Source organism: Notamacropus eugenii, chromosome 4 (assembly GCF_028372415.1).
Source record: "Notamacropus eugenii isolate mMacEug1 chromosome 4, mMacEug1.pri_v2, whole genome shotgun sequence".
NCBI lineage: Eukaryota > Metazoa > Chordata > Mammalia > Diprotodontia > Macropodidae > Notamacropus > Notamacropus eugenii.
The window spans coordinates 168,800,499-168,810,531 of record NC_092875.1 but is presented as its reverse complement, the minus strand read 5'-3'; the positions used below and the strand labels follow the sequence as shown (position 1 = coordinate 168,810,531).

The following is a 10,033-nucleotide window of genomic DNA, read 5'->3' as shown; positions in this document are numbered from 1 at the left end:
TAGTGTACTTAAAATCGTGAACACCTAGGCCCTAATCCATCCTCTGATGCTTACTAGCTTTGCGATAATGGGCAAGTCGCTTGGCCCCTAAGCCTCAGCTTCCAGCTCTATAAGATGGTGATAGACATCTTGCCTCCAGGGATTATTGTGTGAATGAACTGAGATGGAATTATGAAAAGTGTTAGAAAGAATTATATTTATGCAGCAATGCTCAAGTCTCATAAACATAGCCACTCCATAAAAGAAACCCTACTGATGGCCAAAGCATTTGATATTAATTACTACAAATGCAACTTCCCATATAGGCCATGTTTACATAGCCTTTTCTTTTTTTTAGAATTCCTTCCCCCGATTATCCCATAAGATGCTGCAAATTTGCCATTTTGTAGATAAAGAAAAGGCTAAGGAGAGAAAATAAGCCTAGCAGTTAGCAAGCTCTAGGCTATTAAAATTTAGAGCTGGAAAGTGTCCTTGGAAGTCATCTAGCTTAACACCATGTTATAATAGGAAAACAAACAATGAGTCCTGGAAACAGACAGTGACTTCCTCTGTTACACCAACAACATTCAAACCACTCCTTGAGCACATACTATCGGGCAAACAACATGTTAGTAATTAGGTAGAACAGGTATTTCAATCTCAGTTCTGTTTCCAAATCAAGATCCTTTCATGATTCCTATAATACCTCCTGGAAGACTTTTAAAAAAAAAGAGAGAGAGAGAGAGAAGAAAAGAAATATTTTGTGAAGAAAATGAGAGAAATAAGTTTAAATACCCCTAACAAGACCACTTAATATTTAAATCAGAGCAATACCTTAAGAAAACTTTCCTACCAACAGAGAAAGAAGAATTTATTTTCCTTCTTCAAGAGAAGGGCAAGCAGAAACCCAATCCCTTAGCAAGGAAGAGAACTCAGTTCCTCCTCCCTCCTAGATGCTGCTTTTAAAGGCAGCAGGCAGATTGAGCATGCTCATGAAAAATTCATCAAAGTTGCATTTGCTTCTTTTTCTCTTAATTTCCACCATCTCCACCTCCCCAACTCCCTACTTCTGTCCTTGCACCTGGTATGACTTTCAAAGATTGATGGAGGAGAAACTGTTTTGAGGGGAAATTGAGTTTCACCAGGAAAAAGTATCCAAAGCCCTTGCTAGAGGGAGGAGGCTTCAGGGGGCTGGAGAAACATACAGCTAGAGGTGTCCAGGTAAATGGTTAACAACAAGCTCATTGGCATGGAAGGAAGACACATTTTTAAGTTTAATATGCTCCATTATTTTTTTCAGTTCAAACAATCAACAAAGCAATAAATTAAGCCCTGATCTGTACCTCACCCATTTCCAAGCTGTAAATGTTCTTATTGAATTGAGTTTGAGCTGGTTCCAGCACACCCCTACTCACAGCTCTCATTTTCTGAAGTCCTAGCTAGTATTTAATCCAATGAAAAAAATGGAAAAGCCTACAATGAAAAAGTCAGAAAAAACTTTAAAACAGAAAATGTCAAAATATGAAAACTGAAATGAGAGACTTAGAGCAGGAAGGATATGGGAACATGGAATGTTAGTCTGTAGGATGGTAGCCCTCAACTCCTAAAACACCTGAGCTATCTCTTCTAACTTTACAGATGAGAAAGCTAAGACCCAGGGAGATTTGTCGTGCACAAGGTCATATAAAAATTAATCAGAGATGTGATCCAGAATCAAATACATATATACACACACATATATATGTGTATATATGTATTTGAGAGAGAGAGACATAAAAGGTCTGAACCAGAAGAGAGCTTAGCAATTTAATAATGCACTCTTCTAATTTTGTAAAGAAAAAAAAGAAAACATGGGCAAGACATGTGACTTGGTCAAGGATATTCTCCAAAGATCTCCACCCCCACCTCGCCCCCACATTTCCACCTCTTTCTCGCCTCCCCTTTCTCCATCCCACTCTTTCTCCTATAAGTGTAAGTCTCACTTCAAGGTAGCTGTCCAGAAGGCATCTCCACTTTATCCTACCCTCACTCCAACTTCCCTGACTGAGGACTAGTAGTCTCAGAGGCTTTCCTTTTTTTCTAACAAAAAAGATATTTTTTCTTTCTTTGCATGAAACTGTTATGCAGTTATACCAAAGGAGAATCAAAGATTTCTAGTTTAAGGGATAAAGTTCCAAGTAAGTATCTCATTCAGTAGTAGGATGTATTATTTTTTTGAGGATGTGCCCTGAAAAAAAATATCTGCTTGCTTGGCCCTAGCAATACATTGTCTAAGAAGAAAGCAAGGTTGTAGAACTGCATTCATAATTCCAAGGCAAAAGCTATGGGAAAAGAAATGATGTCTTACGGCATAAGCTAACCTATGAATCTTTAGCTGATATCCACTTCTAACCAAGTAAATATCTCCTTATTAGTGATCCTTTTAAAGCCAGAGCTTTAGAAACTTGTCTAAACAAAACAAATCATAAACTCACCAAGGAGAAATGCTGGATAGGAGAGTAAGAGAATCATGATTTATTTAAAAGTCATGATGGCATCACTTAAAAAATTGCTTTTGCAAATAGCTATCCCCAGCAAGAAAGTAAAAAATCTTCACAATCAAGATACCCTACAACAAATGTTTCCTTTCACCAAATGAGAATGAGGGAATGGGAGTGGTGTGGGACTTGCCAAGGATCTGGATAAGGGTGACCAGTATGGCTAACAAGTTTTAGTTATGCCCCATAAGGATTGCTTTAATTGATTGCCTAGTTTTCTGAGGGGGAAAAAGACAGAAAGAGAAGCAGGATGATTTGATGACTTTTAAATACAAACTAGGTGTACCAAAGTATTTGAAGGATGGAGGCACAGAAGGATTACATTTTGTCTACCTGGTCCCCACAAAGAAGAACTGGGGCCACTGAGTGAGGTTGCAAAGAAACAGATTTAAGCTTGATGTTAGGAAAAACTCACAATGGAGTTGCTCAGAACCATAATGAATCCACTTTCTAGGCTTATTGTGAGGAAACCAACCTGGGTGAATGTGAAGAGGTCACCAAAGGTGACTACAAGTTAATGATTTTCTTTCTTTTTCCCTTCCATCCTACCTTTTTTCCTTCCTTCCTTTCTCTTTCTCCTCCTCTTCCTTCTTTTCTTCTTCTTTCTCCTTCTCCTCATCTTCTACCATCTCTTCCTCTGTTTTCTTTTCTACTCTAACAATACATAAAACTGATAAAATTACAAAATGAAAATGACCTCAGTTGTTTGTGGTCATCTTTCACAATGATAATAGCAGACTGGCTGAAAAGGAGGATGAAGATGTTAACAATAACCAATATTAGATGATCTAAAAGTAATTTAATTCTTGGTACTCTATCCAGCAACAAATGAGGGAAAACACCTGATAGCAAAAGTGAACCAATCTATATTGACACTTTTACTATAAATTGAACCAGATAACATAAAGGTATCACAACAAATGGATGGATGGCCCATAGAATCTCCTTGAAGAGAGAAAGGAAGGGGTTGACTTTGTTGTGCATGCAAACGTAAAAAGAAATTCCCTTGGTTGGGCTCACCTCATAGTTGATCACAGTGAGTACAAACAAATAGATCATCATGAAGATAATTACAGCTCATACACTAAAACTTGTAAAGGATAAAAAGTAGAGAAATCCTTTGAAAAACTTAAAAGATCCTCCAAACTAAATCAATTTTTCTATTAATAGATGGCACCCTCAAAGGTATTATGGGCAGAGAGCAATGTAGAAAACCATGTACAAAATATGCTTTGACATCTAGAAGTGAATAAAAAAGGTAAATGCTTAAAGACCAATACAATAAATGCATAAAATTTACATACATATATGCATATGTGTGTATATATGTATACATACATACATATATATGGCATGTATATATTTATGGTATACTATGTATATTTACTTCAAGAAGAAAGCTGGAAGATTCATGATTCAGTAAACATTAAACATGAAAAAATCATGAAATAATATTTGTGGGGTTTTTTTTAGTATTTTATTTTTTATCTTTCCCCAGTTACATGTAAAAATATTTTTTAACATTCATTTTTTAAAATTTGAGTTCCAGATTCTCTCCCTTCTTCCCTTCCTACTCTCCCTCCACCTTGAGAAGGTGAGCAGTTTGATATAGGTCATACATATGTAGTCATGCAAAACATATCCATAATAGTCATGTTGTGAAAGAAAACAAACCAAAAAAAAGAAACTAAAGAAAAAGTTTTTTAAAAGTATGCTTCAATCTGTATTGACACCATCAGTTCTCTGGGGGTAGATAACGTTTTTCATCAAAATCCTTCAGAGTTGTCTAGGATTGTTGTATCACTGAAAATAGCTGGTTGTGTTTGTCCGTTTTCAAAGAGGACCGTGACATCAGGGAAATGATGACATGATTTGCAGTTGAGTTGGATGTGATTGAGGGAGGGCTGTGCAAGGTCACCAGCCTCACTTTATCCTCCAGAGCCATCTGGGCCCAGTGGCCAGATATTCATCAGAATGGCAAGAAATGGCCCAGGATGCAATGGGAGATGCTAGCCCTGTTAGGCTAAGGACCTTTCAGGTTCTCACTTTGAGTGAGGTTAAATCCCATTCAGTGAATAGGCCTCTTTAAGAAATGAGTCAAGGGATGTCCCCTTTAATTAGAAAGAAAGAGAAAAGATCAAGCTGGGAGTTAACATTGACATTCACTCAAAGCCAGGAGAGCCAAAAATACAATCATCTCATAATATTGCTGTTACTTTATATGCAATACATTTCACTTGACATCAGCCCATGCAAGTCTTTTCAGGTTTTTCTGAGAGCATCCTACTCATCATTTTTTATAGTACAATAATGTTCCATCATAATCACATCCCACAACTTGTTCAGCCATTCCCCAATTAATAGCCAACCCCTTAATTTCTAATTCTTTGCTGACAGATGAGATAATACTTGTCAAGCACTTAGCACAGTGTATGGCATATGGTAGGTACTATATAAATGATTTCATTCCTGGAGAGGCAGCAGGTCCCACTTCATTGCAGATCCTCCAGAAGAAGTTTGATGACTGTGGAACTGCTGTGTTGTACTGTATTTATCTCTTGGGAATGAGTTGAAGCAGGTAATTGCCAAGGCTCCTTCTCACTGAATTTTTACTCCCTCAACCCCATAGACTGTAGTCACTGTTTGAGTACTGCAAGTGACAGGAAATTCTTGCCTTTCTGGTGCATTTCATCTTCTTGTGAAATATCTATCAAGAAAGTTCTTCCTTACTGCTACTCTTAAAAAAAACCTTGCTTTCTGGAGTCATATCTATTTTCTTCCTTTTTGACAATGTACTGAATATCTCAAGCTTTCTCTCAGACTGAATATTTTCCTTTCTTTCCATTGTTGGATCAAATTCAGTAATTAAGAGGCCAGCTGTGTGCCAGGTTCAGTGCTGTGGATACAAATATATATTCTGAATAAATGGAGGATATTGGGCAATATGGAAGTCAAGGCTTTAGCTGAAGTTTGAAGAAAATCTCTCATTCTGAGGATGGAGAGAGGTGAACTGAGAGAGAGTACCCTAGACCTGGGGAATGATAACGTGCAAAGGCTGAGAGATGAGAGAGAATGTGTCTGAGGAAAAGCAAGCAGGGTGGTTTTCAGGACCAGGCAGTGTGGGAAGAAGTTATGTGTAATAAGCCCAGAAAGATGGGCTGGAACCGGGTGTTGAAGTAAGGTGGATTTCAGGGTGGAAGGTGAATTTTTGTTATTCTTTCTTAGAGTTTAGTTTACCAGGATCCATGGCCATAACAATCTCTATTGCACAAGTGCATGCCTTGTAAACATTTCCACCGTGCTTACGCAGCATTATATAATGATAAAGAATATAAACATTTGTACTTAAATTGTAAATATTCACTGCAACTGCACCGTGAGATATAGCAGTGAGATAATGTAAACTTATGAGGCTATTGCTGACAATATGCCTTGTCTGTTGCCCTATAAAGCAGGTAGGCACTGGTTAGTGAGTAGAACTCTGTGTGTGCCTTCATCGGCCCTCATCAAGACTTTGGGGGACCTCTGTTTGCCTCAGTGCAGCTTGAGGGGATTTAGAGGAGTGCATAATCTGTGCCTATCTCTATTGACCCCATCAAGAAGTAGGGGTAGTTGTCCCCCACTTCTTGCCAGCCCCTGTGAGAAAGGTGATTAGGGAATGCTGTAGGAGTTGGTGCTCCCATTATCAGCAACCCTCTTGTGAGAAGACTAGACTAGAATAAAGTAAGATTATTAACCCCTTCTTGTCTGACCAGATCAAGAGTGAATCTATGCTAGCAGCTGTTTTGTGTTCTAGTGTTTATCTGTCTTACAGAAGGTTGAGGGGAAAACCTTGCATAGAAGAAGGTAGGATTCCCCTTGAGTCAGTTTCCCTATTGTGCTATTTCCTTCTGAACAGGAAAATTTCCTACAGTAATTAATTCTGAACCTGACTGTGGTACCCTGTGAACAATGTGGAACTTAACCTTTACTTTTAGAGACTCTTTCCTGGAATCAAAGCAGGCTAAGGAAACTTCACGCTTATATGTCAGATCATTCTGTATCCTTGAAGGAACGGTCTTAATATTATTATCACCAATAATTTTTTCTTTCATAGCAAAATTCTAAAAAGGCAGGTAAATTGTAAACGTTCACATGTTTGACAAATCTCAACAGTTGAGTTCCTCCCATGGGATGCAAGAATGAAAGACTTTGGGGCTTTAGATTTTATTGTTCTGAGTTCACAGTCACTATTATTTAGAAATTCTTGCATAAGATTGGGTCCTTAAAGTATGTCATTCTTTCTGGATGATTTGAGGAAACTATATTCTCAAAGGAAAAACAGGACAATTAGGACAAAAATGGGATGCAGCGATCCAGATCATTGATTTTCAAAAGTTCCTGAGAAGAATGATAAAGCTCCCTCCTAAACTGGAAGCGAAGTCGAGGCCCGCAGCGGGAGCATGCATGGACTTGGGCATGGCCTGGTGGAGCCCGCGGGACCAAGAGTGAAGCGACCGAAAAGGGATGACGGCTCAGAAGAGGTCGGGGGCTCTGGAAATGGCTCGTGCCTCACCACCGAGGAGACCAGTAAACAGCAGCCAGAGTCGGACCTCAGACCTTTGGAGGTCAGTGCTGCCGAGGAGGCTCTGCACAGCGCTGAATGGGTGCTTGGTGATCCCTTCGTGGGGTGGCAGGGAGGGAACCCAGCACGTGGCGGGAGAAGGGTAGCCTCAAATCCGACATCTCTCACAAACGGCAGCTGGTGGAGGAGCAGAAGCTGCTGTGGGGAAGTAAAAGGTATTTCAAAGGTAGTGAACCTTCCCCAAAAGAAGAGGAGGCTCACTTTGAAAGATGTGGCTACAAGGGGAGGCGGAGGACTCATTAATTTCATCCCATCCGGTAGTAGAACTAGAACCAGCGGAGGAAAAGTTGGCCATGACTCTTTCAAGGCAAGAGATCATCTGGCGTTTGAGAGAGAGAAGAGAACCTGTTAGGTTGTTTGGAGAAACTGATTATGATGCATTTCAACGTTTGAGAAAGAGAGAGTCTCATGCCTGAGTAAGGAGGGTTTGAGATATGATTTGAAAGCAGCTTTGGATAAGATTGAGCAACAGCACTTCAAGGAAATTGTTGGTGCTCAAGAACCAGAAGAGGAAGACATGCAGAATGATCCGAAAGTCCATGAAGAAAACACCGCTAATTGAGGAATTAGAGGCACTGGGAGAGTCCTTAGGAAGGGGGATGATCATAAAGAATTGGATATCACAGTCAAATTCTTCTTCTTGGAGTTAGGACAAACGAACTCTATGCTAGAGAAGATCGAGTAAAATGTAGTGTGTGCGCCAAACTGAACAGTGCTACCCAGAAACAGATAGAATCATATCTGAGGCCACTTTTCAGAAAACTGCAGAACAAGACTCTTCCTGCTGATATTAAAGAATCAATAATGGACATTATTAAATTCATGTTGCAGAGAGAATATGTGAAAACCAATGATGCTTATCTTTAGATGGCCATTGGAAATGCTCTTTGGCCTATTGGAGCCACTGTGGTTGGGATCCATGCCAGAAATGGTGGTGAAAAGATTTTTTTCCAAGCATGGTGTACATGTTCTGAAAGATGAGACACGAAAATATATTCAGGGTTTGAAAACACTGATGACCATTTGCCCGAAGCACTTCTCAACAGACCCATCAAAATGTGTGACAGCTATTCTCTGCAGAGTTATAGCACAATAAGAAACCAGCCTATGGCCTTCTGGGGGAACTGCTATCAGAAATGAAGGGGAGACAGAATCAAGTTTGGGGAGCATCTCTTTTCTACCTAATTGATTTCTTTATTTGAAAATCTGTCTTTGTTTCTTGCATCAAATATGACAGTAGGCTCTTGATTGTGTATTGTATGATATTTTGACTTTTTATAGTATCAAAAACAAGCACCAAAACTTATTTTCCCATAGTTTAAGCAACCAGACAACAATCATGGAGGGATTCATATTAGATTTTTTCCTATGCTGTGTGCAAGTTGCTGGTGAACAATTAGAAAGAAACATTTGAGGTTGACTTGTCATTATTTTTATAAAACATGATACTGTCCATGCTACAATTATAATTATATTTATGGAAAAAATCTTTTTTGGTTCTTCAACAACTACCCCAAAATTTAGCATCCCTTGATAACAAAAAGTGAGAAGGCAGGTACCAAGGAAGAGCCAGTGTAAAAATGTGTCAATTAAAGTGGTTTGCCCACTCCCCTCTAAATCAAAAGGGGGGAAATTGAGTGAAATGAGGGGACTAGGACAACAAGTGGTAGTGGAAATTGAGCAAACCACACTGACAACATCTTGTGACTCAATTTTGGAGTTCGCTTAGTTTCTATTCAATGATGGTTCTAGTTCAGCTTCTGTCTTGTGAGAAAACATTCTTGCATTGTTTGAACCTATCGCTGTGTGATTGGGAAATTTGGCCATCTTTACATTCTGTTTAGAGACCCTTAGCCACGGACCTAGATAATGCTGACCAGAAACTTCAGTCAAATCCAAAAGCTTGATGGAGACTCCACAGCCCCCGAAAGAAGAAGCTTCAAAGGAGTCCTTTATCCCACCCAAGCCTCTTGTGGGAATCATCTACTCACCTCATGAGGTTATGCGTATTATGGAGAAGACCACTAGCTTTATAGTCTGGAATGAACAGACTAAGACCTAGGATCAAATAAGTTGGATAAATGTAGGTTAATGACAATTTACTTACCAAATCTGTTTAACTGGGTTTATTTCCTAAGGGATGTTTACAATTATGACTGCTTATCTAAGTTTGTTCAGTTTTTATGACATTAAAGGAAGCATGAGATTGTGACTGTGTCCATGCTTTTTTTTCCTTGGTGATACTTATAACCATGTGTTCTTTTGACATCTGGAAAATCACCCTATATTGTGTGATGCTCTTGTTTCCTTTTACAAGTCTAAGTCTCTTGACTTATATAGCCCCTGCTGTTTTCCCCATTTAATCCTTCTGACAATGAGTTGCTACCCATCTGGTCCCTATCATGCTTTAAAAAAATTCTATCAAGCTCTTGATAAGGTGAGCATTGAAGAAGGTGCCCCCTCTCACTTGGGTTATTTTAAACCTTAACTTAGGTATCTGCTTCTGTAATTGTGCCTCCACTAGGAATTTTGAGCTTTAACCCCAAAAGGGGAGAAATTGTTGTAAAACTTTAAAGCATTGTTTGACCCTTTCCCTGCATGGTTAAGAAGCCAGATCTGTTGCTTAAAGATAAGATTTCATTTAGTACCTAAATCAGGGCCTCAGTTATGGTGACCAGTATCCCAGACTGATCTGAAGGCTGAAGTGAAAAATGTAAGATTTTTTTCCCCTTATACATCTCAGGCAATTTTTGCACCTTTTTACCTGATTTAATTTACCCCATTCTGAGCCTCCTTTCCCTCTTTTCCCTATGCAATTCTCTTTTTCACCCCTTAATTGTGTTTTTTTATATTATCCCATGAGAGTCAACTTATACCTGCACCCTCTATGTAT

The 10,033-nt window shown here is 39.1% G+C and overlaps 1 pseudogene; it reads left to right on the top strand.

The window, feature by feature from the left end:
- Positions 1-7,013: 7,013 nt before the first annotated feature.
- LOC140500763 (pre-mRNA-splicing factor 18 pseudogene) lies at positions 7,014-9,721 on the top strand (annotated as a pseudogene).
- Positions 9,722-10,033: the final 312 nt, after the last annotated feature.